Raw genomic sequence first — 23640 nt, forward strand, 5'->3', positions numbered from 1 at the left:
GAGTGGTATTTCCTTTGTTGTTTTCCAATGTATCTGTAAAAAATGCTCTAGTCACCGTGCTTAAGGAAGAGAGGCGGTGGAGAAATTCAGAAAGATAGATGTTTGATGACAAAATCTCCCTCTTACCCCTTTCTAAGAAGATAACTCCAATGTAACTGGGGACCTCAGCTCACATGCCTCTCCAGGGAGTCCTTCTTAGGCTTACAAAATACAATGTCCATCTGTGTTCAACACCGCCCAGGCTGCTAACAGAGCATGGGTACCAGCAAAGCAATCCAAGTTTGGAATGGCAAACAGCCAGGGTTTCATGACTGAGCAACCAAGCCCCCCCGAGAGCATCGGTCTCAATTCACGGTCAGAGTCATTGAACAAATCACCAGGGCATCATCCTTTTACATCTTGACACCACTAACAACACTTATCCAAAGGAGAGGTGGGTCAACCACTTGAAAGGGGCTAATAAGGAATATTTTACAATCTTGTCTACTAACTCTGTCTTGAGCTGAATTCCAGGCAAAGTCTTCATGGTTTCTGGAGGTTCAAGTTTCCCAGATAAAAGGGCAAAGTGGCTTTTAAAAGCAATGGCACTGAGTAGGCAAGGGCCGGCATCATTAGCAGATGCGTGAAGCTACTGCCATGAGGGTCTCAACTTAGCACCAGCCAAATGCATGACTGGTGCCAGGATTTCTCTGAGCACGAAACTCCGAACCTTTGCCTCAATCAAGCAACATTCTTTTTTTCTTTCCTTTCCAGTGTCAGGAGAAGGGTTGTAACTAATTGGAAATGTATTACGTATTCCTGACTAATTCTTAACTTAGTTCCTTGATAGAAGAATGAGAACTGGAGATTCTCAGCACTGTGGCTAGTAGGGCAATTTACTGATTAGTGAATTGGTTCTTGTTTTCATTAAAGCATCCATCTACATGTCAACTGTAACAATACACATTAATGACCATTCAAAAAAACTCCACAATTTGAGCGTACGTTGCTAATCAGATGATTTTTGTGGTTGTTTTTGCTAAGTAAGAGCAACCGGATGGTTTAGGGTCTCCTGGCTTCTTAATTATATTTGATTGAATCACCACGTGATTCAAGACAAGCTCTTGAGACATCACACACCCCAATTCCCGCTTTCGTTTCTATTTCAGCCTCTTCTTGAATTCGAAACTGTCACAACCTGACCCCGTGGGTGTTGGAACACGGAGAGATTGGTACTGCGTTTGTAAAATTGATTTACTGTGGTCTGTAATTACACATAACGATTTGAATGTTTGACTTGGCACTGCATTTTTCATTTAAACCATACCGTTCTTCCCTACCCCAGAGAATCAGCGTTTATGTAATTGCTCTCAACTCATCTACTTGGGTATTATAAATCAGTCCTGGAATAAAAGACTTCCAGAGACACTGCAAGCATGAGGTTCCTGGAATAATTCAGCCCCCGACTGGTCTAGTTTAAGAATAGGCTTGAAGTGCATGAATTTCTTAGTGGATATGACCTGGCAGGGCTATCAGGAGCCTTCGGATCCCAGCAGCAAAGAGAACAGCAGTTGGACTATGAGGAGGGCTGGGCTAAGCTCCCAAGGCCAGCACAGGTCCACAGGTCGGCTCCTCGTCTACTCTGGGTCCTCCTTCACCTGTCAGACAAACTAGAGTGTGCGTGTCCTATTACATGTCTTATATACTCTTAATCCTCGTTATTTACAGAGTCTGTATTTACAAATTCACCTGTTTGCTAAAATTTATTTGTAGCCTCAAAATCAGTACTCGCAGCATGTTCATGGTCATTCTTGGACGCACTCAGAGTGGCGAAAATCGGAGTCCCTGATGCACATGCTCCTCACTGAGGCAGGGCAGACATTGGTCCGCCTTCCCATTTCAGCTCTCACACTATAAACAAGTGTCCTCTCCGAGGTCTTTTTAGTGTCCCATCTGTCTAATTTACGTGCATTTTATTGGTGAATTTGCTGCTTAAAATGGCATAGCGCTATGGATGGACCTGGAGAGTATTATACTAAACGAAATAAGCCAGTCAGAGAAAGATAAGTATCACATGATCTCACTCATATGTGGACTCTCATGAACAAAATAAACTGATGAACAAAATAGAATCAGCGACACAGAAGCATGGAACAGACTGACAAATCTCAGAGGGAAGGTGGGGGAGGATGGGTGGGTGGGAAGAATTCAACTAAAAAACATGTATGCATATACCAGTATGCATAACCCATGGACACAGACAACAGGGTGGTGAAGGCCTGGGTTGGGGGACAGGGTCAGGCTAGAAGAGCTCAATGGGGGGGAGAAAGGGAGGGCATATGTAATACAATAAAGATTTAAAAAATAATAAAATAAAATAACATGGCATAGTGCTGCCCTGGCTGTATGGCTCAGTTGGTTGGAGCATTATCCCATACACTGAAAGGTTGCAGGTTCGAGTCCCGGTCAGGGCATATGCCTAGGTTGTGGGTTCAGTCCCCATGTGGGGTGCATACGAGAAGCAACTAATCAATGTTTCTCTCTTATATCGATGTTTCTCTCTCTCCCTTCCTTTCTCTAAAATAATAAAAAAACATATCCTCAGGCGAGGGTTAAAGAATACCAAAAATAATATATAGCATAGTGCTGAGGTGCTGGCCAGTGTTCCCAAGTGCAAGGAGGCTGTGATGTGCTTTACAGAGAAAATGGATGTGTTAGATTAGCTCCATTCACCCATGAGTTATAGTGGTGTTGGCCATGAGTTCAATGTTAATGAATCCAACATTATATATTAAATAAAATGTCTTTAAACAGAAACACACGTAAAACTAAGTTATGTATTAATCAGTGGATGAAAATGTGAGTCTTGCAGGAACCCACCCTGTATGTCTCCAGGAGCAATGATTCAATATTTGTGAATTTAGTGTTCACAGTGACTTTATAGAACATAACTATTGCAAGTAATGGGAATTGATCGTATGTATATATTGAAACAAACTGTTCATTCCACCTCCCTGCCTGTGACATTTTCTCACATCTGCCATGTTTTTGTCCTAGGCTAGTGGTTCTCAACCTTGGCTGCACATTCAACTTCTTTGGAGCCTTTAAAAAATCCCGATGCCTAGGCCCCATCCTAGATCAAGTAATTGGAAATCCCTGTAATGGGGTTGAGCATCTGTAATTTTAGATGTGCCTGGCTGCTTGTTTTGGTTTTTTTAAAAAATATATTTTTATTGATTTCAGAGAGGAAGGGAGAGGGAGAGAGAGATAGAAACATCAGTGAGGAGAGAGAATCCTTGATTGGCTGCCTCCTGCACACCCCCTACTGGGGATCGAGCCCGCAAGCCGGCATGTGCCCTTGACTGGAATCGAACCCGGGACCCTTCAGTCCACAGGCTGATGCTCTATCCACTGAGCCAAGCCAGCTAGGGAGAGCCGGGGTGGTTTTAACGGCTAGCCGGGGCTGAGAACCACTGTCTTAGGCTATCTCCTTGCCTCAGTGGCCTCCTAACTCTGTCCCACGTCCTAGACATCTCAAACCTCCCCAGGTTGGCTGCCACTTCTGCCTGGTCTTACGAACATGTCCCCAAAGATTAGAGGCATCTTCTTTACTTTGCAAGTGGTTTTTAAAATACAGCATACAAATCATCGCTTCACCCAGTAATATATCTTACTTGCTTTGGGTTCACATGCAGAATTCTGCTCAGACTCTTCAGCCCAGGATTTTAACACTCTTGCCCTGTCCTCCAGGTAAAATAAATTATATTCTGGTACCAGAATTCCAACCCAAACAATACCTGGACAGAAATTTCTAATGACTCCCTAGACAAATGTTTGGACTTTGGAGGTTAGTGTCTAACCTCTTGCTGTGGCCATTCACGCTAGCTGAGTAGGAAGAGTGAGTCAGGGGTCAGCCCAGGTCCTCTCTGGCTGTGAATTGGCTTCAGAAAGCTCCACGCACATTTTCTCTTAGTCTGGAAACTCGGTTGGTAAGAGCACCTCTGATTCCCAAAAGGCAAAAACTTGTGCTCTAGATCCATGAACCAGCAGCGCTGGCATCATCTGGGAGCTTGTTCGAAAGGCTGGACTCTCAGGCCTCACCCCAGATCCACTGAGTCAGGATCTGCATTTTAAGATCCTAGGAAATTGGTGTGCACATTCAAGGTGAAGTGCACCGGCCCAACTTGCCAGCTGGACACGCGTTCTCTTGATGTTGGGGTAGAAGCCAACCACAACAAAATCAGCCTACTGAAGTGAGAAGAATTTGGGATTTGGGTTGGAAGCCGTATAACCTTTCAGTGCCTCAGTTTCCATGTTTAGTAGATATGTTTCCCCCATTAGTAGATAATGGGGAAATATCAAATTATTTAATGTACATGAAAATGTTTTGCAAACTCTAAAGTGCTATAGAAATATTAGTCATTAGTTGTCAGAGTAAGAATAACCCAATATAAACCAACACTGCTAATGGAAAAATCAACTCAAAGTACTAGCCAATCTAAGGACATTCATGGAGCATTTTCAGCATATTACATGTGGTATGAAAATATCTCTGCTTACTTGATAGTGTTTCACAGATGTACAAGAGATGAATTTTCCATCCTTTTCATACCAAAGAGTGTCTTCCATGCTCTTTCAAAATCCTTATCTACAGGGACAGACTTTCCTCCATCCCAATCAGAATGATCTTCCTTTGATTCTGACTCAACAACCTGGTCTTTCCTCCCCCGCATTTTAAGTTCTCACATTTCATTTCTATTTTCTGAAGGGTCAGGGTATGCAAATCTCCTTCTTTTCCATTGAATTTCAGTGTTCAGAACTTCTCATGAGACCTTCTCTTTGTCCTGACATTGGTAAGCACACTGATAGACTGAAGTCCTTACTGAAGGATTCCTTGATAATTAGAAATTTAAGCCAAGAACCTATTACATGGGTGGGTGACACTGGGTTCTGCACATGCAAAGCAAGGAGTTGGAACAGATTCATTCATTCATTCATTCATTCACTCACTCATTCATCAGACATTTGTTGAGTGCCCATCATGTGCCATGCTCTCAGAGCTGAGAGCACAATGTTAAAAAGCCACTGCAGCCCAGTGGATGATCTCTCAGCCCCTTGCTGAGCCGCTCTACGCTGATGCTATTTATTAGCAAGTTTATGCAGTGCCATTCTCACTCGGATAAGATATTGTCCCCACATTATTTATTTCTCCATATTTTTTAAAAGTCTGCCTTGTAACACCAATAGAACAGCCAGCCAGAGTGTCCTGGTAAAGGAGCTGCCAGCTGCTCACCGCAGGCTAGATTCTGGAAAAGGGAAGGCACTAAATTAGATCGTTCCTCCCCCTTCCAGGCTCAGCCCAATGCTCTCATTTCTCCTGCACATTTTAGGCTCTCATCAAAGTGTGACTGACTGACTGAATTTCAGACTCCTTATTCTGTTTTCCTTCTTGACCTGCCCGGGGCTGGGGATACTGTACTGTCATTTCCCCAGATGCAACCTAAAAGACTCATCCTTAAGGACTACCTTTCCTCTGAAGAGAAGGCCACATGAGACTGAGCACAACATCCCTAGCTACCATTTGCCAGTGCTGAGTAAGTATCAGGTACTCGGCCAAATATGTATACATATTGCTCCATATAACCCTCCTCTAATGCCTTCTAAGGTAGGGTCCATCATTGTTCTCCTGCCCCCTCCCCCCGTCCCCCCACTCCCCTGCCCAACACACACACACACACACACACACACACACACACACACACGCACTTCACAGATAGGAGCCTGAAGTCCAGAGAGTAGGGGACTTAGCAAAGATCAGACAACTAGGAAGGGGCAAGAGAGAATCAGGTTCAAAGCTTAAGGTTCTTTAACTTTCAAGCCTGCATTCTTAAGCCCAATACCACATGGTTCCTTGTGGCAGAAAGAACTCTGGGTTTAGGCTTTCAGCCCTGACACTGAGCTCTCAATATGCAAAACCCTGAGCAAGTCTGTTGGCTCCAGGTCTCAGTGCGCTAGAGAACAGTTACAACAATGGTAGTACCTCTTCTACCTCCCTCCCATGGTTGCCGTGGGATCAGATGCTGCCTGCATCATCCATCCATCCAATTTTGCTAAGCATCTGCCATTTGCTGAACATATGCTGGACACTATAAGCAATGATGAAGGCCCACTAAGATGATGTATGAAATAATACTTTTGAAATATGAGTTGTTACCTTCCTATAGAAAGAGTTTAAGCTAACCTCCTTATTCATTCACTCATTCAACAGTGAGCATCTCTATGCACAGGGCACTGCATTAGTCATTAGGGCTACAGATGCCAAAAAGAGTATAAGAAAAGAGAGAACTGCACAGATGCAAAATATCTTCCATCATTGATTAAGCCATCACCTTTCATCATTTAGAAGCACACAGCAGCTAGGAGCTGTAAGGCAGTGTTAATATTCTAAGTAACACTGTGCATGAAGGTAAAGAATTGCTGAAGGAAGTACAAATTTTAGGTGATTTCAATTTCAATTAATTTGTCACAATATCTCAAGGACCCATAAGTGTTTTTTTAAAGTATATTTTTATTGATTTTAGAAAGGAAGGGAGAGGGAGAGATAGAAATACCAATGATGAGAGCAAATCATTGATAGGCTGCTCCTGCACGCCCCACACTGGGGATCAAGCCCGCAACCTGGGCATAAGCTCTTGACCAGAATCGAACCCGGAACCCTTCAGTCCGCAGACCAATGCTCTATCCACTGAGCCAAACTGTCTAGGGCTCATAAGTGCTTTTGAGGAGGTGGTAATGCACTAGGACAAGCTGCCTCTCTGAATCCCAGCCCTCCATTTCAGGATGACAGTATCAGGGGAAAGATATGAAAGTCAAAAAAGCTCTCCTCTCTTGTTTCTGTGGTAAATATGTTGTTTCCTTGCAAGCTGGTTATTGCATGCAGTAATTTAAAATCCATGGCTCTAAGTAGCATGAAGATTCTCTATCACTGAATCTGAAATCACCTGCATCTCTTTTCCATTTGGGCTTTCCCCAGATGGCTCACAAAGCTTATGGTTTTGGTCTTGTGTGGGTGTTCTGAGGGCAGAATCAGGCAAGCATCTGCCTAAAAAGTCAAACCAGAATATTTTCATTTTAAATTAGAAGCTGGAGGAGCAACAGACTTAAGAGAAACAACCTAGTCCCCTCCCCCTTCAAAGATGTAAGATAACCATGATATTTCCCTAAATGAAAAGCTGTGCTTCAAGAATGGTCCCTCCTGAAATGAACACTGACTCACCAAGTGCTCAGTGCGGTGGGTGTTGAGCTTTTCATTCTTGAGTCAAGCCCTCAAAAGAATTGGCAGAGAGTAATGCCAATGTTTTATTGAAAAGTACATAGACGCCGTTGTTTAAGTGACCAATGGAATGGGTCCTGATGGAATGTTAATGATGGTGCTACCTTCTTGAGCTCTGTTTCCAAAAATATTATTTTCGGAAGACTGGAATGTGTAGCACTTCAATTTGTTTCCCCCATTTACTTACTGCCTAATTATCTCAGAATTCCAGAACTTTAAAGCTGGAAGGAACTTTGAAAATATGACTTAGGAATCATCTAATCCACCCCTTGCCATTTTATCTCTCTATCAGAGACCTAGAAAGATACAGCAATTCCCAAGCTAACTCAACAAAATTGATATTGAAGCTATGACTGAAATGTCAGTGTTTTGGGTCTTCACGATTCATATTATATCAGTGGTCACTAGTCTTCATATCAATGCCATTGATAGAGAGGGGAAGAAAAATAGATCTGTGATATAAAACAGATAATCCCTCACGTAACTCCAAAGCAATGTATTGCAGGATCTAAATGTTGAGGCCTATAGATCTGTACAACAGTGCAAACAGTGTTACTATCAGGAAAAGTTCCATGTTGAAGAGGGAGTTATAGAGAAGGTAAAGATACTTCAAATACTTTCCATTAACTTTACACTTGATATTAGCCAAAAGGCTGAGAAGCAATTCCATTAAGTTCAAGAGACAGATTTCCCCCCACTTAAAATCAATGGCTATCAGTAGCTTAAAGTTTGTTTTCATTACCTAAACCTCAATGATTAAAATAATTAAGATAGTTATTATCAGGCTATAGACATTGTACAAGGAGATCTACATTACATGTCATTCATTCGTTTATTCATTCAACAAGTATTTATTCAACATCTAACAATATGCGAGGCAGTATTTTGGGCAACGGGAAGACTGCACTGAATAAAATCACATCCTTGACCCCTTGGAATTTATATTCAAGTGGGGAGTTAGATAATAAACAAGTAAATTAAACTAGACTTTCAATTTATGCAGCTGTTACTCTGTTCCTTCAGCAAATTCACTAAAATGACAGCAAAGACATAAACCCACAAGGAAAAGGATGCAGGAGAGAGATGACTGGAGATGACAGTGGGTATCAACATAATTTTGGAAACTGGAAAAGAGAAGGACATGGGATAACTAAGTAGACCAAAGAAAGGTAGCATATATGCCCATAGCAAGGGGAATCATGCAGTTCATGTGGCAGAACTCCCAAGAAGTTCAGGACTCAGAGAGCAGGTACCTTTGAAGGCAGAGGTGCAGAGAAGGGTCGAAAATAGGAGGCTTCATAGAAAGTATGTCGAAGGTACAGAGAGACCCTTGGGTTCTCTTTCCCACCCGACAAAAACCAGGTGAGTCTCCTCTTAGCATCTTTCTTCTAACAGCCCCTAGAACCAGGAAATCAGGCCTATATCTTTCAGGAGGAGACACGGATTCCTCTGCAGTGGTCGGCAAACTGTGGCTCGGCAAACCACGGCTCGCGAGCCACATGCGGCTCTTTGGCCCCTTGAGTGTGGCTCTTCCACAAAATACCGGCTCTTCCACAAAATACCGACTTCTGCACATGGGCCACGAAGTTTTACTTGCACTGTGCGTGCGTCCCCGCATATGGCATTTTGTGGAAGAGCCACACTCAAGGGGCCAAAGAGCCACATGTGGCTTGCAAGCCGCGGTTTGCCGACCACGGCTCTAGGGGAAATGGACACTACATGAAAAAAAGAATCCTAGCTGGTGATATGTGTGAGTCCCCAACAAACAGCCAGGCCAGGTCTCTACCTAATCTCTCTGTGATGAAATTCACACACACAAGGTTCTAGTGCCTTCCTCTTCAATGAAACTCTTATTTGAGAAACAGGGTCCAAAACAAACAGAGAAAAAAAAACCCTCCAAATATGGGAGCAGAAAAAGACTTCAAAAATCAATTGTAATGTCTTCAGAGATATTAGAAAAAATTTTCACCCGTGAAATAAGAACAGAATGCAAGACAAAAAAGATCATTCAAAGAATAAGAAAGAACTCTTGCAATTTGAAAATATCATAGCAAAAACTTAAAAATTATATAGTAAGTTTGGAAGATAACTTTATAGAAATCACCTAGAAAGTAGAACAAAAAGACTGCAAGTAGGGGAGAAGAAGTTAAGGAAATTAGAGGATTGATAAAGAAGAGTTATTTACATAATTAAAAGAAGTTCCTGGAAGAGAAACTTTAGGAGGTGGACCCAAGTTGGGGCAATTTTGGAAAATCAGACATATCTTTGAACTACAGGACTTGAGGGAAAGCAAACATCTCTAGCACCAAAGACCCCAACTCCACTCTGCGATGGGCTTAGAGACAGGACTCCCACTGGAATCCTCAGGACTGTCATGAACTTGTTTGAGGTAGAAATTTCACTAATTTCTAGATAGACTTGGCATTGGCACTCTATAGAGTCTTTAAGTTGAAGATAAATCTAGCTGTCAAGCAGGTTTCCTCTAGCGTTCCAACAACTCAGCCAAATCTATTCAGATCTTTGCCAGTCTGGAGGGTTCCCAGGGGCTGAGTCTAAGCTAACTGATTGAAAAGAGTGAGAGGCAGAGCGGAAAGATGTTTCTCTGCCCTCTTCTTCCCCAAAGCCTGGATTCTTAAGTGAATCACCCTCGCAAATGCTTCCTTTCTTCCAGTCCATACCACTGAGGGTGGCACGGTGGTCTCACAGGGTCAACTTCTCCGCAAGTAAACCATTTACCCAATATGAGCAAGTGCCAGCCAAAGCAATCTCCTGGGTCAAGGAATTTCAGCACCCTTTTCTGCTTGAATCCCACCAGGTTGAGAGTTTGACCCCTGAGTGTGTATAAAGCTTCTTGCTCCTAAGCCATTAGAGGGGCAGCCAAAAATGAAAAGCCTTAGTTAAGGATAGGAACTTATCTTTTTTCCTGGCACCTCTGTGGCTATTTTCAGTGTGAAGACCCAAGAAGTACACATGAAATCCTTCACTGGCTCTGTCCTTTAAGAAAAAGCACTTATTTCTTGTATTGACATTTCTACGAAGTTTGTTCACGCGACTACAAAAGGATGGAAGGCAGCTCACTTGCAGGCGCAGAGACATGAGTGAGGAGATGGTCATGAGTGTGACCCCAGCGTTGAGCTATCCCAGTCGAGGCCTTAAAGAGCTTTTCTCTGAGCAACTGCTCCTCCAGCACCCCATAATTAGCCTGCTCTCTGGACTGCATACAGATGGAGTGGCTGGGGAAGAGGAGCAAGAGAACAACTCTAGAAGCAAATACAAATTAGGCAGCTGTCTAGCCAGAGAGAGATCACCAACAGAAAATTAGGAAAAGAACTGGGACCATAAGAAGCTTTAAATTCTTTTTCACAGATCTCACAGGCTTGAAAAGAAAGCCTCTAGCAACACATTATTTGCTTACAAGCCATCTACCTTCTCTGAGCACTGACAATACTCATTCCTGAACAGCAGGGAGCTATGCAACAAGCTGGACTTGAATTTAGGATCTGCAGCTCAGGTCCAGATTTAGGGACTTGGCTGGTCTCAACCACATTGTCGGCCTCATTACCAAAGCAGAGACCCTCTTGGGAGTAAAAAACTCTCCTACTTTGAAGCGAAGCCCACAATGCTTTGAGATTCCAGGTGAATTTGGAGCTACATTGTCAAAAGTAAACAAACACACAAGTGTAGCCATTATTGTACTTGTCGTAAGCTCTGACTTTTAGAATAACAAACATTAAGTTGGGATATTAAAATTATCCTGCTAAACCTAGTAGAGTTAATAACAATATCACAGGCACAGAATAATTCCTCAGATAACAATGAGCATATAGAAAGAATTCCCTTTCTCACAACCTATCTACTTGGGGCCAAATGACTATGAAATTCTTGCAGCTTTCCAAGTGTGCTGCAATCTTGAGCATTCTCCCAACGCATCCAGTGGATGCAGACCCAGGCATCATTCCAGCCACGCCCTTACGTGGCTCTCTCCTCAACAAGCTCTCTCTCCAGCCCCTGAAGGTATTCAGGAAGACTTCCCTCTGCATTTACAAACTCAGCCTGAGGTGGAAATGAGTAGCACTACCCACCCGGTTCATCCAAAGACATATGAATGGGACTTGTTAAAAACAGCAAACCAAAAGCAAGAAAGTCACCTAAAGAATGCCAATGTACTAATCAGAGAACTATGATACCTATCCCAAAATAAAACCACCCGATGAAATCCTTCAACATTTGTTATTTAAAAGTACTTTATACATTAACTTTGATAGAGAATCTCAGGAGCTGAGGCCTTTTACCTGATTTTAAGAGTTCCTATCAATGAAGATCATTTAAAAACAAAGACTTTGTACCCCAAGTCATAGAAGAATTATCTGATTCAAAAAAAGGTCATTTCAAAATAAGGTTATTTCCGGCAATGTTTTCAGAATACAGCACTGTTTAAAGGAGACTTGTATATAGTATGTGTCCTCTTCCAAGGAGACTTGTATATAGTATGTGTCCTCGTCCAGAAGCTTCACACCTTGAGACTAGTGATAGATCAGGAGAGTGTGCTCAGTTTCTTAACACCTGTCACCATCACCCCTTGTCCATTGATGCTACTCGGGGACTGCCTCTTGGGAAGCTGGGACTAAGAGATACACGTCTAATTTGATTTTAACTTGGATATAGCAAAAGTTGTGGGGGTTTTAATCCAAAATGGGTAGAAGCTTTTGGGACAGAGCCCCAAAGCTGCATGCCCTGCTTCCACTGCGGAAATGTTTGACAGAGTGGTATGGGAACAAGACTAGTAACCTGCCAAATGTTTATCAGATCTCTTAAAACAGAACCTTCAAACGGTCCTCTTCTAACACTCCCATCACAAGAGTGGCTTTCAAGAGCCTGCGATCTAGGCACCAGGCAACTGAACCTGGTAATTCCTCTTTTTTTAAAACAATTTTCTCTCTTTAAGCTCAGAAAGGACAGAAAATCCACATTCGGATTCCACATGCCTTGGAATTTCACCATCACCAAGATCTTTACCTGGAATCCTTGCCAGTTTTCTATTCTCTCTACATGACCAAGGATCTCATGGGAGTACCCTTCCTATTAATACTACTCCAGGCTATATTACCCTGTCTTTTCTTTTGGAATATCTTCTTTCTCCCTTTTATTTTTCATAGGTAATATATGGCATTAACATGGCACTCCCTTCAAAAGATAGAGGGAAAGTAATTCCCCCAAGCCCTGACTGCAGACTTCCCAGATCCACATTCCAGGTATTGGTTACTGGTGTTCGCATTCTTTTAAAAATGTTGGGGATCAAAACCATATAATGTTCTTACTGAGTGTGTGGTTAATTCGCAGAATAGCAGGGGGATCTCCTCCTGGCCTTGGCGGGTGCCAATTCGCTTAGACTAGCCCAACACATTGCTTGACATTTCATTCTCCTCCATCCCCTCAGCCCAGTATAACAGCACAGAATACTCACCACCAGTGCACAAGGAGTTGGAGATTTTTCTACCTTGGAAGCATAGAGTGCAAGGCCAGAGAGGGGCTCTAGGGGCCACCCCACATCATGCCTTCATAAGGAAGTAGCAGTCCTTGGGAGAGGGAGATCACACGCTGAGTTTGGGGCAGGGACTTTCCTGATCCACTGCTCTGTTCACCTTGGCACTAACTCGTGGCACCCTCTCCCTGGACACATTTCCCTGGCCTGTATCTATGTGTCACTTATCTGCAGTCAATCCTATTCTGTTACTTAAGGGTCATTTTTATAAATTAAAATAATATCCTTATACTTAGTACTAATTAAAAAAAAATTGTTCGTGTTAGCAATGGATCCCATAGAAGCAACATTAACAAATTTTTACCTTCTTCTTGACTCTTTCTTTTTTTTTTTTTAATTTCTGGTCCATTTTAAGGTATTTAGTAAGATGCATCACTGGAACAGTCCTTAAAGGGATACTGGTGGTATTTGTGGAAGGCTGGCTCTTCACCTCCCCATAGAGTTGAATTAAGTATCTTGATAGCCAGGTTAGCATATTGGAAGAGGGAGCCCATTGCACCCTAGTTTACTGCAGAGCCTGCTCAGTGGAAGAAGCATCAGCATTAACAACCAGCGAGAAATAATAATGAGGGCTATCACTTGTTGAGCATCTCCCTACTGGAAAGTGCTTTACACATATTTCTCATTTAATCCTCACAATAACCCTTAGAACTACCTCTCTTTACTCATCTCCTTTTAAACAACTTGCTGGACGAACCCAGCATTCTCCAGTCCCTTTAGACTACTTGGTGATGCCCATGGCTCATTGGCTCCTTAAGGACTGTAACCTACTTGTGTTTCTGCTCCCACCGGCTGATTTGTGGGTGTACCAAGAGTTAGTTGAATTTGTTCCCAAACCTGTTTATGCCAGTGCACTTATTATGGTCAATATGTTAAATTAAAAGGTATAACAGCGGTGATGACATATGAATTATAAAAAAGTTAATTACACAAAAACTTTGTTACATGCTTCAGAAATAGTCATTGTTTTACTTAAAAATCTACTGTTGAATTCAGTGTGAGAGAATGATAAGCTAAATTTTTAAAAGAAAAAAAAACAATTTAGAAAGATTCTATACCCTGATTGTTTTTGCAAATGTCCTCAAATGCCCGCTCCATTTTAAAGAAATCACAGAAATGCATCAAGGATGTGATTTATGCAGTAAAGACCAAGACCTGCCACAGTCAGGAGCCCAAAGCAAGGGTCATAACTCTCCACAAAAGACCACACGTTAATGTATGTATTTATCCTTTAAGTTAAAATCATATAAGGTCTTTTCCTTTTCAAACAACATCCTGCTTTAAATGGCTCTTGCAATAACCACATCAACTAACCATCCTGATCAAGGTAATTAAGAGGTTTCTACTGCAATCAATTCTAATTTTATAGATGAGGGAAGGAGGTTTAGAGGCCAAGTAATGTGTCCATTGTCACATACCTAGTTACTGTTGGAGCTGGAATTTAAAACTAAGTCATCTGACTCCAAAGTCATGTTCTTGTTCTTGACCAAGACTGCCTCATCATTAACACCTCAAACTTGAACATGTAAAATGCCACAGTTGGCCTTAGAACTCCCTTTGCATTGCAGTGTCTAACTGTGCAAAGGAGAAAACCAAAGTGTAAAGTAATCTGATATAAACATTTAGCGCCATACGGGTTTTGTTGGGCTCTTCCGAAACGATGCACCTCAGCCAGGTCGGCTATGGAATGAATTTCTAATTCGAGTGCTGTGCTCTCATGGCTCTGCTCTCTAATTCCAGTCATGGAATTTGTCTGTGGAAACGATCCAAATTTTGGTGAAGAACGAGTACCCCACAGTATGTTGGGAATTTTAGCCTTCCATAAAAATCCTTCCTAGCATTCTCAAGATTTTGGAACCCTCTGCCTACCTCGCTTCCCTATCTCCATACCCTTCTCTTACTTATATCTGAGGTTTTCTAATGCTGTATTTTACCTAATAGAATGTTGAAGACTAGGGCAGGGGTAAGGGAATGGCGGGAATGATATTTACAGTGTTTAAGAGAAAGTATATCCTCAATTGACAATAATTGCTGCCACTAAGATTTACCCTTATCTGAAACCATGAAATTTAGGGTTTAATTTGCTTGCTATTAAAGTTATCAAAAATATCTTTGCATACACACACACACACACACACACACACACACACACACACACATATATGTTACATTCATAATACAACTTTCCTCATTGCAACCTGACTTTGTCCCTGAACATCTTAAAAGTGAGACAAGTAAAAAATAAGTAAATGCAATTACTTGTGATTAGATTATTCCTTATCGAGTTGTTTGTGGAGCAGGCACTGTTAGGCTGTGACACTAAATCTTGTGAAATAACAGAAATCATAAGACTATAGGGCTCAGAGTCTTAAAGAAGCCTCCCTGTCCATTTCCAAGCCTTGTTCCTCTCCTCTTCCAGGCTAGTCCCATGTAAGCCATTTATTCCAGCCAGAATCTATTCCATTTCTGAAGTACAGTGGAGAATTGGAAACACTACTGCCTTCCTCTGCCGCTCATCTAGTATTTAATAGCCCTCACTGTTATTAGTCTAAAAAAATCCCCCTGGATGGGGGGCGGATGGCACAGCCTCATGACCCCAAATGAAGGTAGCCCAAGCGGGCCTTTGACTTTTCTCAAGCACTGGGATCTCCGACTCACAATCAGCTAGTGGACTTCTTGCTGATTACAGTGTTTTTCTAACTGTTCCCCACGCCCCAGAAAACAAACACTAGGCGTGGTGAGGAAAAGCGCAGTCCTGCAAAACCACTGGACTCTGGAAACAGGAGGAGGATTAGGCAGGCCAATATTGGGTCCTCCAAGACACCACTGAGCTATCTTCACAATGTGGTGTCAGGAAGGCCAGTGGCATACTGAAAAAAAGTTTCCCCCAAAGGGGAAGGAAGCTGAACTAAATATATCTCATGCCAGCTGTTAGAAATGCTTTTCAAAGGAAGCAAAGCAACTAGAGTTACCTCTTTGAAGAGCAAATGAGGGGTTAAGGCAATAATGGAATTTTTCAGTTGCATGCCAGGTTGGCTAGATTTGGGGGAGGAAGAAATTTTCCAGCGAGAAAGTCTGCTGGTATAAGACAAAGTAATTCCATGAAGACTGGAACTCCAAATGATGCCAGTGGCTCCAAAAGCTTGGCATGGGATGACCTGCAGCCTGCAAGACAGAATGAGTCCCCTTTCCAGTTTCCAAGGGGCCATTCACAAAGGCGTCTTTCCTTCTCAGGCCCGCCTAGCGCTGTGCGGTCTCTCTCCTTCCCTCGACCACGCGTTCTGATGGTTCTTCGCAGTCTGACTAGGAGTCCCAAGTGGCTGGTGGCCTTGAAAGAAAATGTGAAGGCAGAGGAAAAGGGAAGGACTTCTTGAGCCAAACAGGTATCTCTGAAAGAGCTGGCCCTGGCGGCCTGAGGGATGATCCATGGACCACTTTCCCTGAGGTCCACGTGGCCTCCACGCCTCACCTCGCCTGCTGAAGTAGTGTTGTTTCAGGTGTGAGCTCCATGGGGCTGAGCCGCCATCCTTTCCATAAATGGACAGACCCCCCACCTCCCAGAAAGGCCAAGAAACAAGGACCAAAGCTCAAGAAACATCCAGGCTCTGGATGTCCCTGGTTTGTTGTTGCTGTTGTTGTTGTTTGTTTTTTACTTATAAAAGTTACTTACTTTTATAAGTACGAAATAATTATAGATTTATAATGAATTGCAAAAATACTACACAGAGAGGTTTCATGTACCCATCCCCCTGCTTCCTCCAAGGTGACATTTTGCATGACTATAGTGTATTATCAACATCAGGAAACTGACCTTAACACAATAGGATTAAACAAGATGATAGATCATACTCAGATCTCGGCAGTTTTTGTACACATTTTTTGTTTGTTTGAATTCATGCATTACTCTATGGGTGTTTTATCACATGTACACATTCAAATACCTACCTCCACAATCAAGATCACAGTATATATCTGTTAGTACTGAGACCAAATTGGTAAAATAAGTCACACAAAAAGCAAGAGTAACAATAAATGTCTCCATGAGGATTATGACAGAAGGCTAAATGACCAAATATTTCTTGAATTCCCGAAGATATTTTTCTCGTTTATTTAGGAAATTCATTAACTTCATGCACATCTGCCTAGTGAGCCAGGAATTTATTAAGTCCCTGCCTTTCAGCAAACATTTATGGCAGGGTGGGCAGACAGGCTTAGCTCACACGCCATCTCTTACTGAGTTACAGTGGCTGCCTCAAGGGGCATATTGAGGAGGATTCGGAGGCCACATCTGGGCTTTGCAAGAGACAGATACTATCTAACAGAGACTCTCGGCCACGGAAGAGTGGCAGCTAAATGCATGCCAAGAATGTGCCATCTCCAACCTTTCTGTGTTCTAGGCGCTGGGCAAGAAGGATAAAGACAACCCCTGCCCAACCGGTGTGGCTCAGTGGCTGAGCATCGATCTATGGGTCAGGAAGTCACGGTTCGATTTCTGGTCAGGGCACATGCCAGGGTTGCAGGCTCAATCCCCAGTAGGGGGCGTGTAGGAGGCAGCCGATCAATGATTCTTATCATTGATGTTTCTCTCTTACTCTCCCTCTCCCTTCTTCTCTTTTCAATAAAAATATATTTGTTCAAAAGACACAACCCCTGTCCCCAAGGAGTTTGCAATCAGAAAGGAGAAGCAAACAAATCAAAAGCTGAGACACAGAACGAGAAGGCCTGACATCAAGGTACACAGGTCAGTGCTAAGCGAGCACAGGAACAGCTCCTCTTTTTCAGGGAGTCACAGCTGTGGGCCGGTCTTAGGTCTGTGTGCTGTGGAGAACACTGATGCAGTGGGGTGGCGGAACTATGTGGGGCAAACTCAGGGTCACAATAAAACAAGGGTCTACTAGCTACTAATTCAGTCAATCTCTGAGGATGGGATTAGGAGGGAGAAGCAGTAACCTTGACTCTGGAGCCTGACTGCCTGGGTTCAAACCCCAGTTCATCCACTTTGTGAATCTGTCAAGTTACTTAGCTGTGTTGTGCCTCAGTTTGTTCATCTGTCAAATGGGGATAACAATAATACTCAGCATGGGGTTATGAGGATTAAATGAGTTAATGTTTATGTAAAGGGTTTTGAACAGCACCCAGAATGTAATAAACACTATGTCGTTGTATGCTATTGCAGTTGATTTACTTTTTATGAACTATGGCACCAATTTGTTAAATGTATAAATGTATTATTTTTTATCATCAGAAAAATCCATTGAGATTAAGAAATTCTAAGGTTCCATACTGTACCATTAAATTGTAGAAGGGAGCAGTTCAAATGGAGCATTTTGGAATAATTTTTGCTACCCAAAGTTTCTGAGTTTTTGCCTCATTCAGAGCTAGCAAAAGTCGGCATATTTTCAAATCCAAATGTAAAGAATGCCAACAAGAAAATCAAGTATTGCAGCGATCTGATAGAAAAAACTTTCTTTCCAGGTCCTGGTCTGCCAGTGAAGAGTGGAAAATGGTTAGACAGGAAGTCTGGGGCCAGGATGGCGGCACTGACCTTCACAAAGGGAATGCTGTGGGCCCTTAAGAAAACCAGGAGGCTCGATCTTTACCTGAATGGTTTACGTTTTCAGTAGCAGACCAGACAGGAAGCAAACCTAGAGATGCTAAGCCAGGTCCTATGCACCTTGTGTTTGAATTACTTGTGATGACTGAAACAAAGTTCACCAAAACTTGTGTATGGTTTGTGACGGCCAGTACTTTGGTCCTTCCTGGCCCCACAGGTATATGATGAACAATCTACACATTCTCGCTCTCGGCCATCAGACTCCTGCGTAATAAGGTATGGAAAATACATTCTTCCCTCTCTTCTGATGCTATTCAATAGACTTCTCAATCTGCCCCAACCCATTCTTCTCTGATCTCAGAAGAAAAAGCCCAGCTCTAATAGATCTCACTTGATTTAATATCTAAATGGATGAAAATAGGTTGTTCCTTGTTATATTAGGGCTTAGTTTTTGCCCCTTTTCTTAATCTTATCATAATCCCTTCCTTCAAAAACTCTGGTTCCATCATCTATTTTAAATACCTTCTAAACATCATTTTCCTCCATGTCACTGTTCCTGCACCTTCTCATTGTCAATATATATTCTCAATCAAGCTTGTAGCTAGTTTTTCTCCCCATCTTCGCTCTTATCTCTTTGGAATCACAACTTTCTTCATCCCTTAAATGCCTGTCATGTGTGTAACACTCCCAATTTACCTCTACTGTCTATCCTTCATTAATTCTTGGTCCTCATCTTATTTGATCAATTAGTAGAATTTTATTCAGTTCATCACTCTTTCCTCCATGTAACACTTTCTTCATTTGCCTTGGCACACACACACACTTTTGACATTTTCCCAACTTCAGTGATTTCTCTTTAGTGTTTTTTGCTGCTCTCTCCTCTGTTTCCAGCCTTCCTGTGGTCCTTGGTCTTCTTCTCTATGTACATCACTATGTTGGTAATCTCAATTAGTTTCATAGCTTTAAATACCACCCAATGCGCTAGTAACTCCCAAATGTCTATCTCGGAGCAGTTTTCTCTCCCAAACTACACACTCATAAATCCAACTGCCTACTAAGCACCTCTGATTGTCTAACAGACATGCAAGCTCATCATACAGGACTTTGAACTCCCAATCTTACCCTGAAACCTATTCAGTAAATAGGGACTTCCCTATCTCAACTAATGTCAAGGTTGTCCTTCTAGTTGTATAAGCAAAAACCCTGGAGTCATTCTTGAATTCTCTCCCACACACCCTCTTTTCTTCTGTCGGGAAAACTTGTTGGCTCTACTTCCAAAGTATATCTAGACTCTGACCCTGTCTCCCCGTGCCCCACTCTACTGCAGCTATCTTGGTCTGAGTCACCAGATTACTGCAATAGCCTCTTAACTATGTTCTTTGTGTTTTTACCCTCGCCCTACTATAATCTATTCTTAATACAGCAGCCAAAGTGATCCCTTTAAAATGTGAGTCAGACCACGTCATGCATTCGCCAAAAATCCTCCAACGGCTTCCTGGTTTATTGAGAGTAAAAGCCAAAATCCTGGTAATGACCTACATGCCCTGTAGGATCTGTCCCTCCCATTACCTCCGTAACCCCGACCACTGTGTATCACACTCACTCATTCCCTTTCAGCCACCGGCCTTCTTGCGTTTCCCCAAACAGGCTGGCACTCCTCTGTTTTGAGATCTTTGCTCTCGCTTCTCCTCTGACTGGACTACTCCCCCCTCAGACACCACTTGCCTAAACAACCTCGCCTTCACGTCGTTGCTTGCACATCACCTTCTCGATGAGGTCTACTCTGATCACCCTATACCACCTCACCAAGTAGGTCTGATCCTCCTGATTCTACTTTTTCTTATTTCCATGTCGCTTAATCTCTTAGACTGCAGGTTCCACGAGGAAGGACAGCTTTGTCTTGTCCACTAACATAGCCTGAGTGTCTTGAGCCGGGGAGGCATATACTGGTGCTCAGTGAACACTCCCTAAGTGAATGAACAAACAAATACGAGAATCAGTGATGCATGTCCAAGTCAATACTGAATCCTCAGCAATCCACCTGGGAACATTCCTCTGCTCCACAGCTAATGCTACTTTTATTACCTCACCACTGAGGCTTTGAAACTCACTGGCTCTGCACTCATCACTTGCTATCTGTCCACAGACCAGTATCTCTTACAATGTTGCTCATGTCATCCCCATGCCCATGCTGTCATGCTTGGCCACTTTAGGGCTTCAGGCCCCTCCCCTTGGCCTGCTCTTACTGTCTTTACTCACTGCCATGTCCTGCGTGAACCTCTGCTTCCTCCTCACACTATAACCTGCCTGCACACTGTTACCCCCACTGCTTTGCCACAACCCATATCCCTACCCTCAGTGCCCTCCCCGGCTCCTCCCTAGATGTCCATCCCAGTGCACTTCCGACTTCCTCTGCAAGGCTTTCCTGACCCTCCAGTTCACAAAGATTTCTCCACTCCCTACATTCACAGTCCTTATAGTTCGGACTCTCCCCCACCACACCCCCCTCAGCTGAAACAGCCCTATACTGCCTTGTGGCAGCTCTTAGAGGTGTGTGTGTTTTTTTTAACTACATTTTTATAAAACTCATGAATTGTTATGTAAAATTTCTGTGGATAAAAGTCTGGGGGAAAGGGAACATTTAATTTTTAATTGTGAGGCTGATTGATACGTTTTCTCTCTCTGTTTATATTATAGGCTCCCTGAAGGGGGAAATACTTCCCTTAAACTTCCTTATATCCCATAGGCTCAAACACAGCACTAAGCATCTGTGGGTGAAACAAGTGTTTGTGGGGTAGTTGAATGATTCAGAATTCACAGAGGGAGGAGGCCACAAATGCTAAGGCATGTTGCTGGAGCACAATGATCAAAGGAATAAAATAATGGAGTCAACCAAGGTTAAAAATAAAAAACTGTGTAAGGAGGGTTAGTTTCTTTTCATTAACCATCATTAATGTGGCTGGTAATTTGAGAATATGAAGCACTAACTGATTTCAGTTCTTTACTTACTGGTATAATCAGGTTGTTTTGTGCAGATATTTTTTCCGATTTGAAAGAGGGGGAAAATGCAGCTCTTCGGAGCAGCAGACGGGACCCTGACGCCTTAAGTCTGAGCCCTTTTCTACTGCAGTGAAATGGCCACAAGGCCCACGAGACCACTCTGCCAGGCTGGGGCCCAGGAAAGGTGCTTTTATCAGGTGACCATCAGAAGATGCAAATGAGGACAGTGTCTGAGTATCAGTGTTTGCACTTTGCTCCTCACTGTCTTTTTTTTTCTTTTTCCAGAGAGGAAGGAAAGGGAGAGAGATAGAAACATCAATGATGAGAATCATTGACTGGCTGCCTCCTGTACACCCCATACTGGGAATGAAGCTCAAAACCTAGGCATGGGCCCCAACCAGGAATCAAACCGTGACCTCCTGGTTCATAGGTCGATGCTCAACAACTGAGCCACGCCAGGTGGGCTGCTCTGTGGACAATGCAGAGGAGGAAAAAAGCAATGACATTAATGTTTTGTTAAAGAGATATCATTAAAATACAAGTGTCCGACATGGCCTAAGTGTTTGAATGAAACTTTATGGAGGAAAGATCTGAACTCTTATCTTCTTTGCTCGGGAACAGGGCTCCAACCCCTTTCTTCTTCCTGTGATATGTAATCTCGTTATCTTGTTAAACCTTCAAGTCCTTTTCTGCTCAAGTGCTACACAGGGACCTAAAGATCTGGGAGGCCAGGATAGCATCTCTGCACTTCCTCCTCTCGGTGAGGCTGGTGGCCACAGTGAAAAACAGAAGTACCTGTTAACTACAATTTGATATCATCTCAAAGGCACAAATCTTGTCAAGACCCAACCTTGAATGTTTAAATCAGTGGAGCAGAAAGGTGGTGGCCCAAGACTAAGGTTCAGACTAATGGTGTCAACTCAACCCCTTACAACACAAAAGACCAAGTTTTGAGAAGGCAAGTGGCTCTGAGCTTGAGTCTGTCCCGCTATCAAGGAGTTTTGTAACGATTTCTAGGTTCTTTCCCAGACCCAGGAAACCTGGGCCAAGAAGTTCTGTCACCCCAGCTTGCATCGTCTGCTCTAACAGTCCCAGCATCACTCTCATCACTGGAGGGTAGCGAAACTGTTCCCTGGATTACTAGTCTGTGAGAAAGACAGTCACCAGAACCTCTGACATAATAAATTAATGATGCAATAATCACCCAATTCTCCAAATGTGCAAGTTATTGGTATCTCGATGCAAATGTAGAAAGAATTTAATTCTCATGTTGTAGCATCATCACTGCAGTATCTTAATTATTTCCTTGGTTACCTCACGAAGGTACTGTTTCAATTGATAGAGTTATAATTCAGCACCCCTCCGTATGTGAGAAGGCCATTTTAAAAGGCCTATTTGCCAAAAAAAATCCAAGTGGTGGTAGAGGCCACGAAGCCGTCACGGCCAATTCTTAATACTCTCCTATCTTTTAGGTGGGGGTTCCCGCATGTTCACTGGCATCTAAGCTCTAACCGCAGAAGCATTCCCCTGAGGAAGTCATATCAGCACTGAGACTGTATTCACAGACTCGTGCAAACGAGCATCAAGGAGCTCTGTTTGATGACCGCCCACTCTCCCAAGCTGCTACTTTGCAGAAGCACCAATGGCATTTTGAGAAGACTCCGGCCCTCGTCCCAGCTGCGGGCAGGGCACTTTGCTGTCATGGTCAAAAGAGTAGGAAGCTGTCCTTTGCTGCCCCTGTGCCCCTGCAAAGCAGGTCCCGACCCACATCTCCTAAGAGGTTAGACTGAGCGAGAGAAGACCACAGCATTCACACCAGGCCACAGCACAGAGCAGCATTCTCAGTTAGCAAACCTGCTCCCCCTGGCCAGGAGGAAACGTGCCCCCCAACAACTGGGGATAACACCAGGAGATGCAAGGGAGGGAACATTCCAGGGGAAAATTTAAAAAAAAAAAAGGAAAAAGAAAGAAAAAGGGAAAATGCACAAAGCCCATGAGGCTGCCTGGTTAACCAGGGGTTAGAATGAGGTTTGGAAAATCACACATAACAGCATCTTGGCAAATCCAAAGACCCCGGGGTGAAAGACACGTGGGTGAAAGCATTTCCATTCGTGGAAACAGGAAGTTTCCTTCTTTCACCAAGTTATTTTAAAAAAAAATTTTTTTTAATCTCTTTTGTAACCCAAATTTGGACCATCAATCATTTTTACCTGCCCAGCATTTCATCCTTCC

The 23640-nt window shown here is 43.0% G+C and overlaps 1 protein-coding gene across 7 annotated transcripts in view; it reads right to left on the reverse strand.

Annotated features, from left to right (window-relative positions):
• Window positions 1–23640, reverse strand: part of SAMD4A (sterile alpha motif domain containing 4A) — a 216029-nt gene that overhangs the window by 59643 nt on the left and 132746 nt on the right. The window lies entirely within an intron of this gene.

This window comes from Myotis daubentonii, chromosome 1 (genome assembly GCF_963259705.1).
Source record: "Myotis daubentonii chromosome 1, mMyoDau2.1, whole genome shotgun sequence".
Classification (NCBI taxonomy): Eukaryota; Metazoa; Chordata; class Mammalia; order Chiroptera; family Vespertilionidae; genus Myotis; species Myotis daubentonii.